Source organism: Trematomus bernacchii, unplaced genomic scaffold (assembly GCF_902827165.1).
Source record: "Trematomus bernacchii unplaced genomic scaffold, fTreBer1.1, whole genome shotgun sequence".
Taxonomy (NCBI): Eukaryota; Metazoa; Chordata; class Actinopteri; order Perciformes; family Nototheniidae; genus Trematomus; species Trematomus bernacchii.
In genome coordinates, this window is record NW_022987714.1 from 11480925 (window position 1) to 11507807 (window position 26883).

The 26883-nt window shown below is 42.5% G+C and overlaps 1 protein-coding gene across 1 annotated transcript in view; it reads right to left on the bottom strand.

The window, feature by feature from the left end:
* The window catches only part of tspan9a (tetraspanin 9a), a 207372-nt gene that overhangs the window by 155370 nt on the left and 25119 nt on the right, over window positions 1–26883 (bottom strand). The gene's annotated exons all lie outside the window — the stretch shown is intronic.

Here is a 26883-nt window from a genome sequence, read left to right on the forward strand (position 1 = left end):
GTTTTTTTAATCAAACCTAAGCATCGACTGCCCATCTCATGTTTGTTTACAGCAGATACATGTATTTCTGGGCCAGCTGTTCTGAGTCTCCCTCAAGACAATAAGGCCCTTCGACTGTGACCTTGCATGCTCAAACAGAAGGCCACGTAACAACACGAGCAAGAGGCAACCTGTTATAGGTGAAAGGGCGCATGTCCCATCTATGTGGCAGTCACATATGTTATTCCCTTTTCTTCATCATCCAATGCTTTTTTTGTTCAACACACTTCTGAGATCAAACGCGCACAGGAGTACACAAAACACACGGGGCACAAAGCCGATGAAAGCTACACACAGAATATCAGAGCGCTGTTCCTGCTCTCCAGCATGAATGATGGTTCTCCAGGACCACCTTCAGATGAGAGGACCAGGAGGTGTCTGCAGGTTGATTTCGCACCTCAATCTCCTACAAGAGGGGTCACTTTTCTCCCTGCAGGATGACTTACGAGGGCACAGTCGCTGCTTTCATTTCCATTTTATTGTGAGGAATGGTGGCTAAAGTTTGCCTCTATCTGTTGCATGAGCTCAAAGAGGCCACTGCTGGTGCCAAATGGGCTATTTCTGTATGTCAATGTCATGTTCTCTGCAAGGAGAGCAGTTTTACTTCTATACGTCTCCAATTTCTTTCACATTCCATTGAAGGTTAATCTTTCTGAGATTTGAAATGTTCATATCTACGCAGGAAGGAGGAGCGGCTCTGGGGGACCATGCAAAGTCAATTCAAGCCTAACATCTGAGGCTTCTGAGTTTGATTGATAGGAAGTAATAAGCACACTCTGTTTCCTACTAGTCAGGTGTGAACTTCTCGATGATAGCCATGAAGTCAATTGTCTTACTTTGATTTTGTCCTCATCTTTTGAGAACCTCTTTTCATTACCAACACATGTATTGTATGAAGGCAACGACACGACTGAACGATTGGCTTCAGGGTTTTCAATTTCAATCAGAAGATATAACGTCAAAAGACCTAAGGTCAGTGAGGAGAGTGAAAAGCACTGTGAGGCTGCTTGGGCAGGAACAACGGGAGACAGGAACAAAAAGAAAGTAAGCAGTGAGGGGGGAATGAGAATAGTGATTGTGTGGCAGGAGATGAGGATTGATAGATAATAAAGGGAACAGAGAGATAGCAAGAGGAAGAGAGGAAAAAACAGAGGGATCAATAGAGCGGGACCACGCCAACCATTATACAGAACTAACTAGAGAGTGACACAGCAGGCAAGAACAAGACAGTTGGTTCCTCCCATTAGCTGGCAGAATTAATTAGGACTCCACTGTGTAGCAGGATAAATATAATTACATTACATCATGAGTCCTCATTATTACGAACTCGCTCACATCCTGTTACCCTGGGGACTGAGGACAGCCAACTGGACAGCCAACTCTAAACAGTCACCACGAAAAGAAAAAAAGACAAGACGGCTGTCAGCATTCATTTAGCACAACACTAGGAGGAAAGCATTTCCACAGCAAGTCACACTCCGGAGATAGATGTTGAATTCTGGTCGTCAGGCATCACACAAAGCGGAGTTAGTAATGTTCCTATAGCTATAAACAGAGTGTAATTTGGCTTGAGATGTGATCACTCACTCCATAAGAGCTATATTTACCATCTGTGGCCTTTTACCCTGTTTGTGTGTGTATACAGCATGTGGAGCATGTGTGTACAAGTGAATGTGAGGCACCATGAGGTCCCCCAGCAACCATGATGATAGCTAGTTATCTGGGGAGACATATGTGAGATTCTGCTTTACACAGTGGGCACAACGAGTCTTTTAACCGCTTTGTGGGTGTTTGCATGGTAGCATTCAAACACAATTCCTCACGATCCAACGGGAGAAAAAGGAAGACCTTGGCATTCCAACACACACACAGTCCTCTGTTGTCGCGGATGAGACGAATCAAGAATGTAAAGAAATCGAGTTTTACACTCGGAGGAACACTTAACGCTCTCAAGGTGTCATTTTTCTTTCTCTCCACAATACAACAATACGTGACCTTGCAATGAAAACAAATGATAACCTTGTTTTAGTAAGAAAGCGAGCAGAGGTGTTGAAAAGCCGATCCTGTGCTGTGTGTGGTAATGGGGTATCATTTGTCTCATGGGAGCGAGCAGAGCCCTGCAGCTGTGGCGCACACAGAGCTCACACAGCTGTGAATGAGGCGGTGTCGGCCAGCGCTGGCACACATCGGCAAGTCAGCTGACAACGACTGGCTTTCCTCTCACTGAGGGGGACAAGTGTTTATGAAACACAGCGCTGCCGGCCGGTCAAGGGCGGAGAACTTGTTGTGCAGAATAGAGTGCTGCAGTGTGTCTGTAAGCTGAGCAGGTAGCAGTGGTTGGCACTGGTTCTATCGACGAAAAGCAATGGGGATTTTCCATTGGATTTCTGGAAATTGTAGAAAATAAGTAACAAATAACTTATTGACCCGTAATAACTCTTTATATTATACTTCAATATTTTGTTCAGCAGTTTAATCTCCTTTTTTATAACAACTTTTGGGGATTTTTTGAAGAGTTAATGCAATCGTGCATCATGCATGGCTTCACCTCAACATGGTAAAGGCCGCTGAAATGCTAACTCATTTCCAGGTTTAAGGACTTATTCCTGCACCACACTATTGCTCTGGATAGTAATAATGATCAGAATGAATCTTAGTATAAAAAAAAATTATAACACTAACCCTTTACATTCTGTACGACATACGACAAACTCTGTACTTAGACCTTTGCAGCAGAGAGGAAAGAAATGATAACGTGAATTTATACACATATATATATTTAAAAAAGATGGATCCAGGAGGATATCAAGCAGCTTCCAGATGTTGTCAACAAAAACAATAACTATAAAATATGTCTAATAAAAATAGAGTAACAATAACAATTAGACAGTCGTAAAAATAGACAATTGTCTGACAATAGCACTTCAGGGCATGTTTTGCAGGCGCCTCATTAGATTCATTTCATTCATTCTTTATGTAGCGATGACAAAAATCCAGTTGCAAAGCATTTACTGTAATGAGTGTGAATCAGGCTGTTTAGGCTCTTTTTGTGAGCTTTGCTGTGCCTCAATGAATCATGCCATCCTCGGTTTAACACCCTGTAAGGATTATGTTCTGCTAAAAGTATGCCATCCATTCCACACCCATTCCACTTTCCTGCACATATGCATAAATGGGGACACAAGGCTTAATCTGTGTTCTGTGTGCAGCTTGGTATGTAACAGTGATATTGAAGTGACAGAACATGGAATGGCTCGCATTCAGGTAAAATGAGTGTATCACTCCTTACGTAGCTGACAGGCTATTAAATGTTTCTTTGCTAAGCCTTGAGGTTCTAACCATTGCCTCACAGCCCTCCATGTGTGAAGGTGGGAATAAGAAATCTACCGTGTGCTGCAGTTGCCATACTGCTGACTCTGCTGGGTTAACACAACCCTTCGGGTAAACCAGAAGACCATCATCATTAAAAAATGACTCCATAGGAAGTTTGCACCTAACAGCTGTCCCTCCATATCTGTCTTCTCAGATCAATCTCTTTCCCTCATCCCTGTGCCCTCTCTTCTGCCCCTGGAAAGGTTTCTCAAGCCAAACTGCTTCCCCACACAAAATGTTGTCCTGACTTAATCCCGCTATAAAGTGCTGAAGGGGGGGGGGGGGGAAACGTCCATTTCCAAATCCACGACAGCTGCACCGGTAAGACCGGGACTCTCGGTCCCTCGTCTCTTTGCATTGTCGTCGTGCCTCGGTCTCGCCTCTTCACGCTATCGCTCATATAGTGGGATGGGGGCATGAAGGGAATGACGCCTCGGCCCAGGAATGCTGGAAAGGAGCCAAATCAGATCCCCTTCCATGGAGTGGACAAGCAGCGTGGATGCAACAACCACACACGCACACACACACTGGCTGTACTTTACTATACAGTACTTCCAGACCCATTGAAGCCACACCACTTCCATCGGATATCTGCCTGACTATGGCACGGGGACATATGAGAGGGAATTCCTGTGTAATTTAAGACAGTGGGCAGCTAGGCCAAGCTCTGATTGCAGGCTGATGTGAGTGGAAGTCTAGTTGGGCGGGGGCTACTGTAGTCTCTGGCAGCGAGCCAAAGTGTGTGGCATTGCTGAGTGATGAGATACACGCTTTGAGGTTCCCGCAGAAGCTGAATCATAGGAAGCAGGACAGAATTCATTGGACAGCTTTACTATGCAATTACTTCCTACATGGAGAGTGAAAAAAGCTGTCAGCATAGCTACAGTTCAGAGAACATACTCAATTGCAACAGTAACAGAGAGGAAATAGAGTACGGGCTGTCAAAGGGCTAAGATTGTAATAATTGACTTGTTTCTGTTTAGCTTGATGGTCCATATTTAAATTTCCAATTTCCGTCTTCACACATGAATAAAGCAATCATCGGCTTCAACAGTTCATTACATTACACTGAGTCACAATTTGTCTTATCTTCCTTAACAGAGAATTTTAGATGACAATAACTGCCTCTACTCTTAAATGACTTGTGTTTTGTTGCCTACCATGCATCCCTTCAAAGGCATGCATAGCGGGTGTTAAAAAGAGTTTGGGGGTCAGCAGTGGGTCAAGGTTCATGGTGTGCTGGTGAAGAAGAGTTATGACATCTCTGCTCTATCTCATCAGCCGGACTGTCAGCTCAAACAACATCATTTATCTTTGAAAAGCCCTGTCGTTGAACACGCAACAGCATGGGTGGGCAAATCATCACTACGGCTGCACGACTATAACACTTACCCTTCAAAGAGACGAGTGCAGAAAGGGCCACAAATTGAGCTTACATGAAGTATGGGCCACGGGCCAACGTTTGTAATATGGCTGGTCGGAGTAATAAACCCTACAAACCACGGAGGGTTTGAAAGGCATGTTTTCTTCTTTTAATTGCTAAAATACATTATTTATAATAGCTAGTAACTGTTTATGATTAGATTGTCCAATTGCCATTAGTCATTGAAAAATATCATGTGTTACAAACACTTCAATCAGGAAAGATGAACAAATATGTCTCATTGTCCCACAAAATGTATTATATATTCCTGTAAAAACAAGAGGCTACAGAGATGATAGGAGCAAACAACACCCTGACACTATTTCAGAGTATCATTTTTAAGGTCAGTATTTTTCTAGATGTGCGGTGTGTTTGTCTGTTTGGGCCTGTGTGTGCGTTGAATTGCAGATCAGATGTGGGCTGCTTCATTCACAAAGCAAAACACTTGAACTGGAAGGGGCCATACGAGCCAAAATAAATTGAAAACTTGGAGATTCTCACAAAAAAAAGCACAAAACACAAACAAGGACAGGGAATACAAATTGAACAGAGATGTTTATGGTTAGCTGGCCTGACAAATTGGTTGAAAACATTTCACGGAAAGCAAACAATAACTTTTTGTTTACAAAAGAAAGCTTGGCCTTCAAAACTGCCTTTAAGGGTTTGCTTCCAGCAGGATATCTAGTGCCCGTGGAACAGATGGCTATCTCATTGGGGAAACATGTGGCGCGGAGCGAAGAGCATTAGAAGAAGAGGGAGATACTGTATGAGGAGCCCTCGGGCAGGCTTGTTGTGATTATGGACGATTAGCCTCTCATTGGGCAAAGAAAGGAAAACTAATCTCCGAACATGAACATTGGCCCTGTACACCCCGCAGCAAGGTTCTGCTTTGTCATCAAGACAGTAAGAGCTGCTTAAGAGCTAAATGCTTTCCATTCTCCCTTTTTTTGACACTTAGGTTGAGCAATCTAATTGAACTGCCCTGCAACAATACTGCCTTCTGAAGCTTACGGTTTATAATTGTGGTTAAGATAATGTCAAAGATGATGTTTGCATTGTACGTATGCTCCTTTGAGAGAGGAGTAAAATATTAAGTAATCCCTGAAGATTAACCCCCATTTAGGGGTTAGGAAATATGGAGAAAAAATAAATATTACACATTTCTTTAGACAAATACCCCAATTTTGATATTGCGAGGGTATTGTAGACTAAAATATTAACAAAATGACATTTTTGATAAATAATCATCAGTATTGTGGGTCTAATGACTGGTTTAAGGCAAAGAATAGAACAGTCTGTATGTTCAGAAAAATAAATGTCTCTTCTATTCAAGGACTTTAAACCAGTGTTACACTTATACCATGTTAGAGTGTAGCAAATGATAATAATAATATAAAAACATATTTATATAGCGCCTTTCAAACAGAGTTACGAAATGCTTTCATGAAGTAAAAACAACATCTAAGAGAGAATCAAATGAAAATAGACACCTAAAATATCAGATAATCCAGAAAGTTAAACAAACAAAAGTAATAAAACATAAATACAATTATATAAAAACCATTCTTAAAAAGTGAGTTTTAAAAGAGCACACCAGGTTTGCTGCAATAGGCCCCCCTTGCAGGTCGTTCAGGAGCCCTTAAGCAAATCTAAGATAGTCTGATATAGATAAAATACCAATATATTGCCAAGCCCTTCCCTCTATATTTCCGAGCCCGTGTCTAAACTTTGAAAACTGTAAGTTATATAGGTACTGTTAAAACATTTTTTTTAACAGTTTGTTTTCAGGCAGTTTCCATCCTCCTCTTTCTTCATTTGCTATGTCTCGGAGTCTGAGATGAGTTGGTGTGTGGGAGGTAAATAAACAGATGGACTCTGAGGATGGATGCAGAATGCAAAATAAAATCACAGTGAAGCACAAAAAACATAGTGAAATAGAACTAATCCTTAAATCAACAGAAATATACTGTTTAACAAGAAGATGTCCAAATACATAAATCCCATTTTCTAGAGTAATTTGCATGGAAGCCATCCATGGTGTACATGGCAGATATATATGCCATATGCTCATTCCAAATTGCATCCGGATTCATAAGTCAAGTGCTATCAGTTGAATCCAACAAGAATGAATCATCATTGCAGACCTGTGCTTTCACAGGGGGGGTGGGGGGGGGGGGGGGCTGGAGTTTGTTGCAAGCCTGCAGATTGCCAATATTGAACAGTAACCATTCATCCGTGTTGCTGAGGAATCCAAACCCTCAGTTTACTTACCGACAGCCAACTGCCAGGTTTTCAGTGTCAAATGCCAGATTATCCTACGCATCGTTAGCTGGCAGAGCTGATCCTTTGCTTTTATTTGCACCTAAGCACAAAACATCCAGTGCTATGATAGACCCAGCATCTTGTCCCCATCCAAGCTGTTAGTTCCACGCTCCCCTGCAGCTAAACCTTTGCAATGTATAGAAGAATGATGCCAAGCAGATTCTTATTCACAACCTGTGGTTTCTCAACTGCATAGAGATTGAGGCCTGCACATCTCCTGAATGCTGGACACATCCCAAGGTACCTTCCCCTGAGGACCTGCTTCAACAAATATCTCTCCGATTTCCACTTTACACAGCCCCCTACTCCGCGATCCCCCATGGCCCAGGCCAACCGTGACTTTAATGCTCAAGAGAAGGTTTAGAGTCTCAGGGGAGTCATGAGAGCAGATTATCACCCCTGCCAGTAGATAAACAGAGGCCATCATGTACAATCATCACAAGGGGTTTTGGATTGGATCCAGGTCTGAGTTTGTGAGTGCCTACGTGCGTGCCTCGGTTGTCCACGTGGACACGGTTTGCCTGCGTTCACCGCCATGCCAAGTTGGCTCCACAGGCTGTAGCAGTTGATCCTCTGTCCTCGTCCTGGAGGAATTTCCTTCCCTGATTCAGCGTGCAATCAGAGGCATCTGCAGTGTCCACTTTGGCAGAATTCGTCCTTCTCCCCCATGTGCACACAGACATACTACAGCATCTGTTCGTTTGCATGCATGCCAGGGAGAGCTGCAGCTGCGCACCCATCAACCAAGAATCACATTTTTGGGAATACACTCACTGGAGTTCACTGTGCACAGGGGACTGGGAAGTGAGCAAGTATTTGAAAGCTACTGGGGTGAGCTGTCACCACCCATGACCTAACAAAATCCACCTCATCACAGACAAAGGGATATGATCACCAGCTGGCAAAGTTCACCGTCTTTTGTTCGGCTCAGCTCAAGACTTCAAACGCAGCCTGAGATCCCAAAATAATCTGAGATATTCAAGGTATGGTTGTTTCAATTGGCCTCAGAGTCAGACAGGACAATTGACACTTTTGAATGAGTCTTTTCACTTACTGATTTTGAAAAAGCATAGCTGTTTTAATGTGAAACTAAAAGATAAGAAAAATCACATTGTTTCTTCTCTGCTGAACATGCAAAGCCTAAACCCCCTGTGCCCTCTTTGTCCTGACAGGGCGACTGAGTAAGAAAATAGATGAACAGATTCCGGATGAATCACAGGGAGCACATTGGTCCGACATGCGATGGGGTATTAGCTTCTCATATTCTTCATGCTAATTTCCGGAGAGTCAGTCGGCCTAATGTAATGCCACCCTGGCTTTATAGCTGATAAAACCTTTATTATTTCATTTTCTCCCAGAGTTTTAAAGGAAGGTAATAGACGAGCGGGTGGTACAGTCTTAGAGAATGAAAGCCGGGGCCGAATGAACAGGGAGGAGGGGAGTATGATAAGTGCGGACAGGGAACAGTGAGCAGCAGATGAAATATGTGCTTGGAAAACATAATTAGCAAAAATGGCTCTCATACAGTCCTATCCCTCTGCAGTGCAGAGAACAAAACTCCACTCCTGACTGTCAAATACAGATTAGACTAAAGAAATCCTATAATTGTTTCATCTTAATGCGCTTCTATACGTCTTGAGAGGGGATTATGTTCACAGAGAAGCTATAGAAAGACCTATCATACAGTTTTGAAGCAGCAGGACATGCCACGGACACAGTGTTCAGAAGAGGAGACAGCTCACAATGACCGCACGGCTTTATTCCGTAGTGTTAGTTCTGTCATTGTGAAGACACAATCCTCTTGGATCCAGATAAACTCCAGAGCTGCTGTTATTTAAAACGTTCCCGCTCTGGCTGTGTTGGGCCCATTCACGCCTCATTTCACATACCTCTATTTAATGCTCAACAGCTTCCCTTGTAAAAATCACAGCACCATGGTTAATGGCTTCAATTAAAGATGACAAGAAGACGTGTATTGTTATATGTCTAAGCATAACTTACTTTGTTTATACATCTACGTTAAAATGTAGGACATGGAATTCATACAAAAAACATAATTAATGAAACTGCACTTAATTTATTCTGGCTAAGACCAAACCTATTATTTAAAGAATTATACAACTCCTTTAACATTTGTTTCCATCCACAGGTATACCCAATGCAGGGTTGCTATGTAAATGTAGTCAAGTGTAACAGGGCATTTGGTAAGCAAATAGTAACTGAGGTGTCCTTCTGTTAACCTGCAGGTTTCCCAGATTGAGTTTTTCTCTCTGGCTCCTCTTCCCTCCTCTGAATATATGGAACAGTTTTCTTTATTAAAAGTATTTACCATCCACTCAGCCGTGTCCCTATTGGTTACTGCAACTCCATTTTCCAAAGCACACTAAATTAGTCTTCTCTAGCAAGTCTTCCAGTACCTGAATGTTATCATCTATTCTACCTCTCAACCATAATGTGTTATGTGCATTTAAATACCAAAACCATACGTTATTTGTTGTCCTACTTCCAGAAACTTGCTTAACTCCAGCCCTATGAGTTGGAATGTATGACTTCAGCTTATACATCCACTACAACATGCTCTGTCTCACTTCCTCCAATTAAAAAGGGAAGCCCCTTCTTTAAAAAGGCTCCTCTATTTTTCCTATCTTCCCTAAGATTGAAACTAAAAGGTGTATTTAGGAGAATTCTTCAAACACAAACCGACCAAGTGTAGAGAAATTAAAATGTAAAGATGTATTTGGGATATTTTATTTTCCGTTATTCTAAAAGAAATCAAATCAAATCAAAGTTTATTTATAAAGCACATTTAAAAGCGATTTTTGGTCGGGCCAAAGTGCTGTACATGTAATAAATACTACAATCACAATAAAAGACAATAAATTACAACAGATATATAAAAAAACACAGGGAAAAGTCAGGAGTCGTGCTCCGCTCTGACTAGAAGGCCAGGGAGAAGAAGTGTGTTTTAAGAGTAGATTTAAAAACCCCTAGGGTCTGGGCCGACCTCACATGGAGGGGCAGAGTGTTCCAGAGCCTAGGGCCAGCTGCTGCGAAGGCTCGGTGCCCAGAAGACATTATATTGAAGCAAAATAGCACAAAAACTCAAAATTGACCAATGAATAAAAACAGTTACTGCCTGTTTTACCCTAAATCCAAGTTGGTCTTTAACCAGAACTCTTGAATACACACCTGTCTTCAACCAACTAAAAACGGGTGGAAATATTGTCCAATAACAATCACGCTTCCGGCATTCCACGTAAAAACATGTTTTACATGATATTATGCATATCGATCATCATATCTATAGAATAATATGCAACCTTTTCCGTTTTAATCTCAAATGTCAATTATTTTCCATTTCTGCCCTGCCATCCCGACTGCAGAAGAAGTCTATCTTTATCTGTTGCACCTCCACCTCTCAACACTTCACAGCCCAAAGAGGCAACCTTGTGAACAGCTCCACATTTCAGCATGTTGATCTTGCTCCCCCCCACCACACGTTAGCCACATGGCAATATTCCTGGCAATCAAAAGACCTCAAAGACTTTGGTATACACACTTGAGTCAATTCCACTTGCTTTATTGGCGAGAAACCTTCAACTTGAATCCACTATTTCCAACTCTTAAGTTCCCCACTAGATCCTTTAACGGTAAATAAAGTACCATCTTATCTCATCTTATCTTAAGGGGTACTTTGGGAATTTCTCCCCTGTTGATGCCGGACCTCTACTACTTTAGGTCCTCTTCCAACCATTGTCTTCACCTTCCCCCTTTGCACTCAAGTAATACATCCTATTAGCTAGTTTCCACCTTCCAAAAATGTTTTTTTGTGTCACTCCAATGACTTCTGTTAGCTTAAACGAGCAACTTTATTTTCTTCCTTCTCTCCCTTGGATCTTAAAACTACATTAAGCAATCCTGCCTTCAGGTACTTCCTTCCCGTATTCCTTCATTTTACTTGCATTGTTTTTTTATTGCACTCTGTTGTACTGTTGGCGGAGTCTGGAACTTAACATGTTCTTTGCCAACACTATACTCTGTAGCTATTGTACATATGGGATTATAACTTTAGAATCTTTGAAACTCTTCACCTGCAGTTCCACAAATTCAGCTGGACTACTGGCCTTCAAATAAGGGGAGGATAAGACATGTATACCATATTGTACCCTGGTCCTGTTCAGCAGAGAAGCACTGTTTATTGTCACACAAAGGTCTCTCCTGAGATAACACTAACATGAATATAATAAAACAATAAAAGCCACTTTTGATTGGCCTGTATTCAGGGTGTTGAAAGAGAACACTTTCAAAGGGCTTTTGACGAACACTTGGTGCTCATGGTTGTAACAAAACACTAGCATTTCAACTAATATCACATAGCTCATAAACCACTAATATTTTCCAAACCCTCATTAGGTTGATAGAGATAGTCTGGGTTGATGAGCTACTTGTCGTCCACACACCAGGGCATGAAAGGTGTTAACAACAACACCTTCCCACCGACAGCAGGTTGTGACAGGCAGGATACATACACAGCATGTCCATGGTTTTTTTCCATCATGGATATCCTTCCTGTTTGTTTGTGTGGGAAAATAAATTCCAATGTGTGAGTGTGAAAATGTGTGACCATGCAAGCCCTCGGTTAGTGAATCTTGGCAATGTTCTCAAGCTCCCCTGCAGGTGTTCACATCTCCACTGGTCCTTCCCAGTTGAGACAGGGGCATGACGCTCGCCCTCGCCTTCCCTTTTCCTCTCTCCTTTCACTCGCCCAACATGCTAGACAGGAAGGCGAACGCTGCCAACCCCAGGTGTCAGGCATCCGCTCGGCACTGTGTCAGCAGACAGGGGAGAATGTGAGAGCAAAGATGGACTGCATGCGGGCAAGAGTGAAGGATTTGAGAGAGAGGGAAAAGTGCGAGGTTAAAACAGCTCAAACGAGGAAGCAAGGTGAGAAAGGAACTCAAAGGGACATTTGAGAAAGAGAGAAATAGAGAAATCTGCAGTCTTAAAGGAGGAAACCAATATGTGACCTTTAACATGATGCAGTTACACTATGCTTCAAAGCAAGCTCCAGAGGGTTTTAAAATCGTCTGGTCAGAACTGTTGAGTCTTCCCTCTCAAAATAAACAAAGACGCATCCGCTGCACCCCCCCCCCCACAGGGATTACCACAGGTCTGAAAGTCTTCCCCGACAAATGGATGACTGGCCTTCATATCAATTCACAGAGCACCAGCAGGCTGCACTAAATAAGAGAATCTGGAGTCAGATTGCATTGCAGAGACACATGGGAACGAGCTGTTCCGGCATTGTTATTTGTAGCTGTGCCTTCCTTTATATCAAAGGGACGAGTTATGTGTGATAAATTGCAGCTCCAGATGAAAAATCAGCTTTCCGTCAATTATTTTGTCTCCCTCAAGACTCTCAAAAGATTCTGGCATTATTGAGGCTTGCAGTTGATAGGGTTTGAAATGAGATATAGCTTGAGGAGAAACATCTTGGCGGGGACATTAATATTGGAGCTCTCTGCTGGTTGGAAACATGGGCGGTCCGATGGTACACTTCAAAATTGGAAATTGAAAAATATATATTTGTACACACTGGGATTCAATGAAGAAGATGGAGGGAAAGGAGATACAAGAGGATAAAAGGGGACTGCAGTAGGCTTGCTAGATAACAGCAAATTGGAGAGGCCTCTGTGTACAAGGTCAGCTAGAGAGCTCAGTAGATGGTGAGTGTTGAGTAGGAGAGAAATGCATCCTTCCTGCAGATGCCTTCCCAGGCATGTTCACACGTCATCACAAACCTGCCCTTTGTCTTATTTCTGCGCTCTGCCCTCATCTTTTTACTATCCATTCACAGCAGGACTAACAGGATAAGGCAATCGCACAGAAACAAAACATTTCAAGACCCATTTTTCAAAGCCCCTATCTCTGTGGTTCTTATTTATCAGCACCCTGACAGAAACGGTGAAGACGTCAGGATCTGCTCCTCTTATGGCTAAATCATTTTGCGGATGGGACAGGTCGCCTCCGGAGGCTTTGATCAGCCCTCGAGGATCGACAGAGTGAGTGATGGGTCCAAGTCACTCCTGCTGCCTATTCATCTCCCTGCAAGATGTGGACAGGAGAGACAGAGAGAAAGCAGGCCGAAAAACCCGATTGCATTGATGCAATGATAAAGCCGCAGCTAGGCCGCAAGCTCTTATGGTTTATAGGATGTGGGAGTCTGGGAAGATGGAGGTTGCTTGCGGCAGAGGATTTTTAATGACACGCTCCATGGCTCCAATTTTAATGTGCCCCGCTAATTATGATATTGCCATGTTAGCCTTTTCTGGGCAATTTCATGTAATGGGAACGAGAGATGGAGGGATAGAGGAGGAGAGACATGGGTACGGAACACTAAACACCCTTTCCCACTGGGCGGAAAAAAACCACAAACACCCACTGACATCTGGCTTTTGTCCTCATTGGCAAAGGTTAGGATTGGCATTCATTCCCGGGACAAATCACTCTGCAATAAGTCCCAGTGTTATCTGATTCAGCTCTGATAGGCAGTGATGGAAATTTGACACCGGGGTGAGCATGTTCATTTTGCCCCTCTTCTACTAAGATGTTAAGAGACATGCATTCAAAAGTGAATACAAAGAAAAATGTAAACGGTATTTAATAAGTAAATACCATATTCGGACAAAAGTTATAATTTATTAACAAATAAAACGTGCAAATAACATAATTTCTTCAAAGCCACCAGACTTAAGTCAGACAGATTTCACCTGAATGAAAATCGTAAAACTTAATTCCATTTTGCGAGAAAAGTAAAACGTATTTTTTTGTTTTTCCACTGTTACAACAATCACAAATTGGTTCGAGAAACTGAATATAAGAGACCTTAAAAAAAAAAGTAAGCTCGATCCATTTTCACTCTTCAAAAAACACTTCATGCAGTCTATCGCATATTTTTAAAGGCTTTTCCCCTTGTTGAAAAAATGTTTTAATATTGTCAGAAGAGGAGTACATGTGTGAGTCTCATTCCTGTCTGTCACTTGGTGAAGGGTAGTGATGTATGAGGCGCCTCACCGTCTCCCTGGCACCTGGCCATTGTTTGTCCTTTAGATGTTCTGGTGACCAAAATGTCCCCCTGCTCCACAGGGGCTCTAAAGGGGGACTGCAGTGCAGTCTGTGACTTGTGGGTGGCTATTCTTTCTCCAGATGTGCATGTTTGTGTACATTTGCCAAGTCAATTTTATTTATATAGTCTATATCCCGGCTCACAAATTTGCCTCTGGGGGCTTTACAACCAAAAAAGCACACGATACGCTCTCCACAGACATTTGTCCGCGTTTGTGTGAGGCTGTTTTTCTCATTGAAAAACCTTCAGTCTGAAACCAGGTGTCACCTTCATCATTCTGTCTTGTATCCTGCACCTTCTCTTGGGTGATAGTAAAAGAATGGCTCCAGCAAAAATACCTGTTGGAGCTATTACAAAAAAAGGAAATAAATGAATGCACAGATGACTTATGGAGACCAGAAATCTTCTCAGAGGTAAAGACTTTGCTCAGAACAACCTATTAGAGGATCTCCTGAATGGCTATTCAGTGCAGAACTCAAGGCATTAATTACAGTGTTTCAAATTTGTCTATTAAAATGCCACACAATAGTGGCCCCAGATGGTAGGAAATTGTATTGAATATACACATAATACAGAAGATGTATGAAGGGGGAACGCTCCGTGTTTGTTGTGGATGACGGAGTTGCAGCCTTCTGTGCGTGACAGAGATAAAAGAAGTGGCGAGCGCATCATGACAGAAGGTACACACTGAATAAAGGCTGACTGGAAGTGTCAGGATCGGGCCCATCCCTCATCACTCACAGCCCACTTTCTCAACGCTGCCTTTTGCAAAATGCCAGGTCTCTTCCTCCACACCTGAGGGCTGAGCTTTAATGCATATTAATTCACTGGCACCACAGGCAGAGATTGAGAGCCAAACTGTTTAAAATAAGAGGGGGGGTTGCATGAAAAGCCAGTGTAAAACAGGCTTACACCTTAGCAGAAAAAACGCATTTAATGCTGGCTGTGTTACTTTGAGTTAGAGCATCTTTTGATGGAGATTTATCGTTTCTATGGAGCCCTGTGATTTTTAAAGCTAATGGAAGTTACAACAAAATGTAATTTGTTTGGTTAAGAATAATGCTTTCTAATAATCTTCAGCTATATACTTTTGAGGCATTTTTTTTACTTGTCTTTCTTACACATATGTTTGCTTGTCCATGAAACTTCATACATTTCTCAGCTTGAAAACAATGACAGGTTTGATTGGTTCCTGTCGTTGTTCATTAGATTTCAATACATGTGGACTAATCACATGTTGGCTTTATAAACGTAACTTTCTTGATAAAGCATTTCACTTCCAAAGGATGTTCCCCAAAGCTTGTAAGCTAATCATCACCAAGTCCTGCAGTCATTTCAACCATCGCTGACCACCCAGGCAGTGACCAGTTGGGTTTAATGGAATGGCAATGGACAGCGTTGGAGACGTCTAAAAAAAGAGCCTCCCACACCTGTGGATTACAGGCCAGAATCGACCATCGTCTGGATGAGTCAGTCTAGACAATGAGTTATGAAAGGAATTGGCCTGTCTTATTCCTCATTAGGTGATGGCAGAAACAAAAGCAGAAGCAGGGCAGCTGATAATGAGCCATGATTCACAGCTTCTTCTTCAACAGAAGACAACCCCACCCCCGCGCCATACTGTAGGATCACTCAGATCTACATGGAAGCAACTGGACCTGCCTGTGTGGTACAAGTGTAGCTGAGATAGTTGATAAGAACATTTTCACTACTATGTTAACTAAAATGCTTTTGAAAGGCTATGTAATTTCCATCTTAGGAAAATTAGAACGATCTTCTTGTACAACACATGCTGAAATGATATAGGCACGGCACGGCACGCAGCCCCCTCAGTAAGTAAAAACACATCAAATACATGAGGAACATACTAAGAGCTGGGTTTGTTAATCCAATCCCTGTGCATAAAAGATTTAACATGTAAAAGTACAGATTAATCTCGATAATCAAAAGAAAAGTGCTTAAAGCCTGATTCTACTGAACATTTCTTTACATTTCTTATGCATATAGGGCTTAATTTGATCTGCGAGATTCTTAAATCCACACGTAATGACACAACTGCATCATCTGTTCATCATAGAGCAGGATTACATGACAGCACAGACTGCTATATCATGAATTACTACCAAATGCAAACAGAACCAACGTTTACTTTGTACTTTTTATCTCCACCATTATTTCTTTAAACTAAATCATTCTTGCTTAATCCCAAACAGAATTTGCCAATATTCATATGATCATGAGATTGTCATCAGCCAAGCTCAGCTATTGTTCAGGGCTTTCAGAAAGATTTCAAATGAAGATTCAGGCCAAGGAGGCAAACATCCACCACTGCCAACGACAAGAAAGAACCAAAGCAGAGAAATAAAACAGGCCAGAAACGCGGCATTGACTCACGCAACACGCGCGTTGTGTTGCATTCAAACCTCAGGTCATCATAAAGTCTGTATCCTCAGCTCGTGGGTAACACTGAATTATTCTTTATTGCCCGAGTACTATCCGCGTTGAACGCCTACATGATTTGTGCCATAGTTTCCGACAAACTGCACAGATGGGCAGTCTTTGTTATGCAGGACAGCAGCCCACATCGGAGATAATACGGATATACCAGAAACCCGCAATTATAAACAACAGTGTGCCGATGGTTATTGAAAAACAATACCATGTGGATGAACGTCCGCAAATGGGAACAGACTTATAGGAGTGTGAACTCTAAAGTAATTGGCTCAGAGGACTTGATCAAATCACGCTCAGGTGTTTAATGGATTAATGAATCTTTTCTTTATGGAGTAAATAGCCAGAAATGATAAATGTTGGATTGTTTAAATGCCGGCTTGATGTTATGAGAACAATCAAAGAGGGAAATGTTATTGCCTCCCATGCTATTTGTTCCTCTGCAAAGTAATTAGAGTTAATCACAAAGATAAATGATCACGAAGAAAAATACAAACAGGTGAGGATCAAAAGTCTCAGAGCTAATTATATTTTTTTGTTTTGTTTACTGCCTCTGTGAGGTACATGTTTTCACTCCCTTACAAAGATGCCTGAAACATGTTTTTTAACTTTCCTTTTAATCTGACATGTTAGGTTTACAAGCGTATCTTAAGGAGGCCCTATTACGCTTATTTTCAGGTTCATAATTGTATGTTGTGCCTCTACTGTGACATGTTTACATGCTTTAATGTTCAAGATGGTCTTTATTTTTGCAGCACCTCTTTTCACCCTCTGTCTGAAGCCAGAGCCCAGTCTGCTCTGATTGGTTAGCTGGCCGGCTCTGTTGTTGTTGGTCAACCACTAAGATTTTGCGCCCCTTAAGGCCCTGACACACCAGGCAGTCACCAGAGAACTCGCCGACACCGACAGTTCCATCGACGAGTTCTCCTGCGTCTTGGCCATGTGTCGCACTGGAAATCACCACAAAGACTTCAGCCGAGCACGTACGAACTGCGCATGCGTGAGTGGCAATAACTCTCCTTACCAGCAGGCGGCGGTAGTGTGTATTCGTCATTCAAAATAGGCAACAACCGGAAGACAGAGAAGAAGAACAGACTGATATAAACAAACAAATAGCGTGTGCGTTCCATTTTCACTCTCGTCCATCGAAAACATGTTTTAGAATATAAAAATACATGAATGATGAAATGAGCACATAAAGTGCAGACATACTATAAAATCACAGTTAATAGACCTGCATCTGATGATCGCAGTGTTCTGGCGGGTGTGTAGTTTATTGAGTCAGCAATGTAATAATGGCCACTTCTTGCTAAATTTACGATGAGATGAAAAACCGGACTTGACCAAACAAATCACGGAGCTCTCAGCAGAGGACAGCCGGGGACGCTCCCGCCGATATCAGAGATGTCCCTGCTATGTGTGGGAGGTAAGAGAGGACATTTAAGGGCTATGTTTGATGTCTTTTAAGTATCACCTGCTGGGGTTTAGCTGCTGTCCTGTGCCTTTTTTAATTGTTTGTTTACGTCCCTCACTTCCGTTTCGCTTCTCATTTGCTAGCTGAACAGCTGATCAGAGTGGTTTCTTGGCCCGATAGCTTGTGTCGACCGTGAAAGGCCAAATAAGGCGTGTCACGGCCGAGGGTTTGGGACACACCAAATTGACTTTGGGCGACAAGGAACCCGTTGTCGCCAAACAACGCAAGACGGCCGATATCGGCCTGGTGTGTAGGGGCCTTTAGCCTATCAATCAATCGATCAAAGTTTATTTCTATAGCCCAATATCGCACTTTTTACATTTGTCTCAGTGGACTTTACAGTTTGTGCAGAATATGAATAAGACACCCTCTGTCCTTGGACCCTCACATCGGACAAGGAAAAACTTCCAAAGAAACCCCACAGTTAATGGGGAAAGATGGAAGAAACCTCGGGGGAGCCACAGAGGGGGGATCCCTCTCCCAGGACGGACTACAGATGTTTTATGTAAATTAAAAAAAGATAAAACATTTACCACATAGGGAGTCCAAAATGATTGAAAATGCATGTGTCTATAAATAAGAAGAAGATCAATCCAGGCCTATCACATACAATGTGGTGTAGCGCTAGCCAATAGAAGCGTGCGTGTTACGTGGTGACGTCATAATGTTACGGAACTAAATAAAGAAGTACAAGTGAGTGTTTGATGCAGAGGAGGAGTGTGTGGGAGATAAACTTAGGACTTTTATCTTTTGCAGAACATTAACATGCACAACATTTTTGTCATATTCGTTTCCTTTTTTTCATGGGTATAAAAAAAATGGCTTTATCAATGATTGTTTCATTAGCCGCGTTCACACCGGAGTACTTTTCCCCGTACTTTTCGCGTTTAGTTCCGTTAGTACCCCTTATGTCGCGTTCACACCAAAAAGAGCACTTAGTGCCGGGAACTTTTACCCCCATTTGTAGTGCCTGCTGAGAGATGGTACTTTCCTGGGGGAAAATAGTGCCCCAGTTCTGATTGGCTGGGCGAATTGCAAACCACGCCCCGTAAAACTCTGAAATGTTTTGTAGAGCCGCCATTTTATTATCCTCGCATTAGCATTATTAGCATTAGCATTCACCCAGCGCACAAACGCAGAGAGACTAACTTATGGCAACACAAAATAAAACATGGGAGAGGTGGAGATGAGGAGGTGTCGGCATTCTGGCGATTTACTCGGAAGGCTTCAGTAGAAGCTGCTGGGAGTCCCAGCAGCTTCTACTAAAGCCAGTCCCCAACTCCGGGGACTTCCGGCCGGGGACTCCGGGTGGCAGTATACGCCGTGAAGTTGTTTGCGGCCTGCCAGTAAACCCAAAGCAGAAGAAGACGAAGTGACGTCAGCGGCTCATTTGCGTAATCTTCCCTCAGGGAACTTATTCCGGTGTGAACGCGATTGGTACTTAGTGCCCTGGGGTAATAAGTGCCGGGGCACTGAGTACGGCAAAGTACTTGGTGTGAACGCGCCTATTGAAAACTGCCTAAGAGAACTGTCAATCCATTGGATGGTTCTGTAAAGAAGAGAGGTAATCATTTCAAAGTGCAGAACGAAATATTTGCATAGACTTGAACACAAAGTCCAAAGTCACAACGGCTTCTTTTGATCTTCAACTGATATTGCTTAAGGGGGTATTATTGAAGAGACAGGATATGGGGGGGGGGGGAGATAGTACAGAGGGATAAATGTGTGATGCATTTAAGGACAAAGCCACTGACATTGAGAGACGACGCCACATCCCGCTGTGCGTTTGGCAGCTAGGCATAGCTTTATTGTAGCTTAGCTGCTAAATGACTAACATCAGTGAAACATCTGTATACCAATCATGAAAAATGTATTATATCCATCATGGAGCATCAGTTTGTGGCATGCCTTATTGCTTTTGAAATCTAATAGCCACACAAGCCAACAGATGCTCCCCAAACAGAGCCTGGAAACAAAGTGTGGCTGACTCATCTCCCCCACTGCCTCCGCTGACATCACATTGCAACACGATACCTCTCACCATTTGGCCATTAAGCCAGCTAAGGTATGGAAAGGAGGCGATTCGTATTGTGATTGCAGCACTGTCCTCCAGGAATCTTCCAGAAGGGTATAGAGAGGAGCAGCAAGGGGTAGCCAGAGGAGGCCCCAGAGAAGCGAACATCCCCCCCTGCCTGCCTGGAGCTAAATGTATTCCCCCCTCCCAAAGCATCCCAGCCCATTGGGATTCTATTACTCTCTTGCGTCCCGGCATACAGAGAGTCATGTGAAAGCCGGCCACAGGCCTCCGCGGCTGGCAGGGCCCTTCCTGCCCCCAGCATTCAGCACTCAGGCCAGTTAATGCTATTTCATCTCTACCCAGCTGCCCGATCGCTCTCTCGCACTGTCTGTGTATCTCTTATCTTCCTCCCTCATTCTCACCTTTTATGGCTCGACTCTCACCTCCCCCCCCTCCCTCCCCTCTCAGCCTCGTTCCCCTCTAATTACGGCTCCTCTCATCCAGAAAGCAGGGGTCAGCGGTGGACGAGGCTCGCGGCTGAGAGACTGATGGCGGGTAACGGAGAGGGGAGAATGAACCCGGGCCAAATGGGGATCAATAAGGAGACAGGGTTGAAGGATGCCTCCTGTTATGGGCAGAGAGGGGCTGGAGGCTGGGGGGGGGGGGGGGGGAAGAAATGCTGGCACATCAGGTCAGATCACATGTTTGATATCCCGCTACGTCTCCTCGATCGGTGGAGTGCTGTCAGCAGCGTGACACGATGCAGGAATATATACTTTGGTGATGGTTCACGGCCTGAGAATAAAGTGCCCTGCCCCGTGAGTCTCCTGACTAACCAAGTGGTAGACTGACGTCTCCGGGTCGATCCAGCACACAGATCATCAGCTCTTACTTGGCCATGTATGAGAGTGTGAGTCGTTGAGCCTGAAATAGATTGACACGCGTCAATGAGGGCATTGGAGTCATTAGCTATTCCCTTTGAACAGCGAGCTCACTCTGACTGAGCAATACACGGGGGTTAGCGCAGATTTCGGAAGCCAGCTTATGCAAATAGCATGAACAGGTTGAACCTCGCCCAGGTTGGAATGCAAAAGAAGGAATTGATTAAAAAATGAGTAGGAGGTTTTATTTGGAAGGAGAAAAACCGCCGAAGCTTTGCACCATGCAGCCATTCTGCAGACATGACCATAAAGCATGCTGCTGCTGCTCTCCTTCCCATCCACATGACATCTTCACTCCTCTGATGCAAACACCTCAGGGGCACACTGACCTCTAGTGGAGTCCAAAGGAACACAGGGGCCATGACAGAGATAATTTGTTCTTGAGGTAATTTTCTCAGAAAATTGATTTTAAGTCAGTGACACTGGTCTAGTACCTCTCGGGTGATACGGATAAATGGCCGCTGGGAACAGCTTGATTCGACACTGTCTGAACTGAGGTCTCAACCTCCCTGCTTTCCAATTATCCACTAGTGAAAAATCCCCTCTTTCTCTCTCCTACTCCCTTACTTCTCCATCCCTCCGAGCGTCTCCCTTTATTCTCTCCCTCTTCATCTCTCTCCTTCTCTCTAAAAAAAGATAGCTTTGGAAAATGTCGATTTGAACACTATTGATTTCGTGGGTTACACCTACCGCAGAACCCTGACAGGACTTAAAACCACTCTATTCAGCGCGATCAAAGCGTGACCTTTCCTCTGAGTCGTTTAATGAAGTTAGATGTTGGATGCTGAGTGCTTAACTGGATATTTTTTAACAACAACTTCAGAGCCTCTAGGGTTAGATAACAACCCAAATCTAATTTCTGCAGACACTGTTCGTGACAGAGTTTTGTTTATTTTCTGAGACTTCAAGCCGTTTCACCTTCTGTAACCTCTTGCAGTACTGCTCATATAATCAGATGTCTCGAATGTGCATACAATAATCATGTGGAATATTAGTATTGTTAATTAATTTTTCTATGTTACATTGCTTAAAATTCACTAGAGGGCGTACACTGCAAGGAAACAAGTTAGTCAGTGCTGTTGTCTCATTATCATTCTATGCTAATATGGAATATTTAAATGATACATTCTCATTAAATCAACAATACAACTGATTCATTCTCAGCTAATAGGGAGTGAACAACAGAATACAGAGTGCACAGTCTTTCTGGTTGTCATGGTTCTCCGTTTGAAGGAGCTGTCTCCTCGACTCAGTTTGCAGACCCATTACTATCAAAGCTGCCACAAAATGAGGGTATAATTATGTTAGAATGGCGGAGCTGATCTGAGGCAGGGCATAGTGATTTGTCAGATGATTCAAAGCAGTAACGTCTTATATAAGAGCCGGCATGACATGTTTGTGATGGAAGGGACTCGCTTCTTCAGCATACATATCATTTAAGAGGCCTGTTTTTTTTATATGGTACTTTTCCTATATATCTGGCGCAGCAACAAAGGACTTTGATTATGTGTAAACCTCTCTACAATAGGGCCACAAATTACATTTTCAGTATCAACCAATCAGCAGATTGTTTTCTGCATTAATAGATTGAACATTTGGTCTATAAAATGTCAGAAAAAGTCCATCCAAGTTTGTCCAAGGGGAAATCATAACATGTCTTCTATGTCAGTCCAACACCCAAAAATGTTCAGTGTTTAATGTTAAAATACAGAGAAATTCAGCAAATATCCATATCTGAGAGGCTGTAAACTACATTTCATGAAAAAATAACCATTGATTATGAACACTGTGGTAATTATTCTATTGATCTATAAACCGATGTGTTGCAACTCTACTCTTCTATGTCCGCTTATTAAAAATGAGACATACCTCTTCTGCTGCTTAACCCATGATATTATGTTACACATTGTAGTGGATTTAACATAAATCAATTTATTCTAGAGTTGAGACACACACAGTGCTAGACAGAGGAGACATTAGGTCATGGTCAGCAGGAACTCAAGAGTAGTGGCAGTGACAGGAGGCTCTGTGACACAGCCTGCATGAATATGAATCCCCTCTCCTAAAACCACAGTGAGACAGAAAGACAGAGCGGGAGAGAAAAGCTCGCAGGCATTGTTAAGAACTCTCTCCACTCGCCACTAAAACGTCACTCCTCAGTGACTCTGGGGGCTTTATATGCCATCCAGGTCCTCTCAGGAGACCGGGCCTAAATGCAAAACAGCTACAGCTGGCACACAAACAGTGAGAGAAAGTTTGAATGGCGTTCCACTTTTAGCTCGGGCTAATTCAACAGGGAATGAAAGAAGCCAAGTCATTATAATGTGGAACAGATGGTAAATCAGAATTTCAAGATATTCGAAAAACTCTTGGAAAAGTAGTTTAGAGAATGTATTGTGGAACTAATTGACCATGATTCACTTATATATGAGTTTTTGTATTTTAATGCACCCCATTTATCATTTTTAGATTATTTATTGTATTGCTCCTGCTGTAGGTCTTCAATCTGTACCCGTAAATGTGTTTTTTTAAAGCGCTATAACCACAAACATTCACTCCAAATGGAGTCAAAGCAGCAGAGGGCACTTCAAGGGTAAAGCCTTTCTGCTGCAGAGGAAGAGGAAGATAATCTGTCGTTTGATAAAAACCAAATTCAGCCGGAGCAGTTGGAGATTAATACCTGGTCATCTGTGTCCACTCTCAGAGCTCATTAGAGGAAGATGTGATATGAGAATTGCATATATTATGTATGTATGTATGTATGTATGTATGTATGTATGTATGTATGTATGTATGTATGTATGTATGTATGTTGAGCTGTGGTTGCTGCTGGAGAGTAACTGTGAATATTTCAAAGGAAACAAAGAATGTGTGGAGAGGAAAAGGACATCTTCAACCTTTTAAAACTATCTTGTTTTGACCCAGTTTGATCTCTTTATGTCCTAAAAACTACCCAAGTCGAATAAAATAAGTTGCTTTGATATGTAAACATACATTTGGTAGAAATCTATTGGACAAGTTAGCTATTTAAAGCAGGACACAAACTTTTATTTTTGAAGTCTGCCAAGAAATATGTTATTTTGCAAGAGATACATGAATATGCCACATTTTTCAAAAGCAAAAAATAATAAAGATGCAACTTTCCATCCAAGGTCTGCCACACAGATTCATGTTTGTATTCAACAGACCTTAAACAACTACCTTTGACAAGCAATTCAGAAATCACAGTGCAACATTTGACATTGAACAATGACACATCTAAAAGATACACCGCTATCTCCAAAGACTTTCAAAGATCAAACTATAGCACAAACAGCCTTTGTGAAATAGAGATGAGGATAAGAAAAAAAAATCTTTTTATAAAAAGGCAGAGCTAACACTCCCTTAAAATGTGATTAAAGGCCAGTGTCTTTAAACCGGTTTGACCCTGCCAAAAAGAGGCTGTTGTGACGTGGTTCTGCTAACACAGCCGTCAGACAGAGAGGCTGTGGAGCCGTGCCGCACCGAAGCACAGCCTTGATGTTTTTACAGAAAGAACATAACTGGGGCTGTGAAATACAACGGCCTTTTCCCCTTTCCTTCAACCTCCGCTACTTCTTCATCCTCCCCTCCTCCCACTCCCACTCCCCCCCCCTCCTCTCTCAGGGTTTACTGTGTACCGGGTGCTGTTGTCTGAAGCCGCCTCGGCAGTTTTCATTTCAGCTGAGCCTGTTATTCTTCATACTGAAAGCTCAAAAAACATCCTCACAAATCTCACAGACTTTAAGATCTAGAATCAGCTCATGTTGCAATAAAAGGAAAAGGAAATACATGGAAGCCAGTAAATGTGTCACAGGAAGATCTGTCTTTCTAAGCGCTAGTTTATCAAATGTATCAATAATGTTTTGAACTGGACCGTAGAGGTCAGGGAAGCCTTATGATTTAGGATTATCTTATTTAACCAGTAAAAACAAGTGAAGGAAGCAGTTTTACATTAAAAATCAGAGGGCCAAAAATGCTTAATCTAGCTAAATGATGTAGTAAAAACCAACCAAAATCTCAAAAGTGCTTGCAAAAAAGTGTTTTGGAACTTTGGAAAGTCAATGTATGACTTCTGGCAGAACACAACACTGACATTATGTACAAAGGGAAACATTGTTATTCAAGGCAACACAATAAAACTGATCTTTACAGAGTGAAAATATAGATTTGCTGGAAAGATATGGGATAATACGAGGATATAACTGAACTAAATATATATGGTCTAATGGTTTTTTAGACATTTAAAAGCATTACAAGTCATACTTTTAGGAATGGTGGATGAAAACAGTAGGTGATTCCAATCAATAAGTCCACTAATAGCTTTGGCTTACATTTCAACAGATCCATCCTATTATTGATCCTCATCCAATATTAGCAGTTCTCAATGCTGGATTGCTCTTATTCGATCAATAGAGAAGGTTATGCAATTTAAGCGGCAGGGTGAAGGAATGCAGCCTGAATGTAAAGACTATTAACTCGTGTCCTTATTTGACCCCTCTACAGGATGAAATGGTGAGCAGAATTTCAAAGGCAGAGTAAATAAGCGGGACAAAAAAAAACTTTTCCAGAAGCTGAGCATCAACCCTGCCACACAAGGATTCATAGAGACAACGTGTGCTATTAATTTCCTTTTTCCCTCCAGAAAAAGGTCTGTACAGACCAGCCTGTCTCCATGGACGACCTCCTTTATTACTCAGAGCTAACTGAGGGTCCAGATGTTACTGAATTTCAATTGAAAAAGAGAAACAATCTACATTTGCAGCTGTCTATGAAGCTCTTACTCTCTCGCATTGTGTACGGTTGATGAGAGCCATCTTTATGCCTTTTTTTCTTTACAAACTGCTTAAAACCCTTAACACAGCTGCACATATTTTTGTTTTAAAATACATCTGGACATTAGCAGATGTGAGGCTTCTGTCTGCAGAACCCTCAGTGCCTGCCAGAGGTCGCTGCTACGCTGCACAGTCCACTAATATCACTGACAGAATAAAGCCAGGGCCGCTGAGGCTGACTATGATGAAAGTGTTTGACCTGAGCTCAGAGAATTCAAGACCGTTTTTAGAGCAAAAGACCCATGGAGGTTTCACTGCTGCTTACGTGCTGACGGGGTACTTCATCCTGAACAGCGGCAGGCTAGGCTAGTCGTGCCTGTTCTACATGGATAGTCATGATCCAGAGTGCTGCCTTATTCATGTTAGCACACCTCAGCCTCAGGACCGCAGCATGACAGAGGTTAGCAGCAAGTGGAAATCCCCTTCTTTAGATTTCATAATTTAGTGGTGGATATGCTCCGGGTTACCAGAAAAATAGGGTCACCTGTTCATTATAATGCTATGCTATACACCAGGCTTGCACTTAAAGGGATATATTGGATATTTTAAGTGGGTTTCTATGATGTACTTATCCGCTACAGTGGATGGCACGCCACGCTTTAGAGAAACAGACAGGAGTAGGAGCACAGAAGCTAAGCAGTCGACTACCAAGGCCCACCTAAATAAAATCCATATTATTTCAAGTTTACACTATATATAGATTATCGTCACTAATTTACACGGGAAAAGGCCTATTCAAAGGGGCAACTGAAGCAGTTAAAGCCATCTATGCTCTCTTCAACGCCACCAGAGTCCATTGAAAGAAAGGGTTATTTTACCTCAAAGAACACTGGGATCGCTACTTACTCGACTGGTATTTTCTATT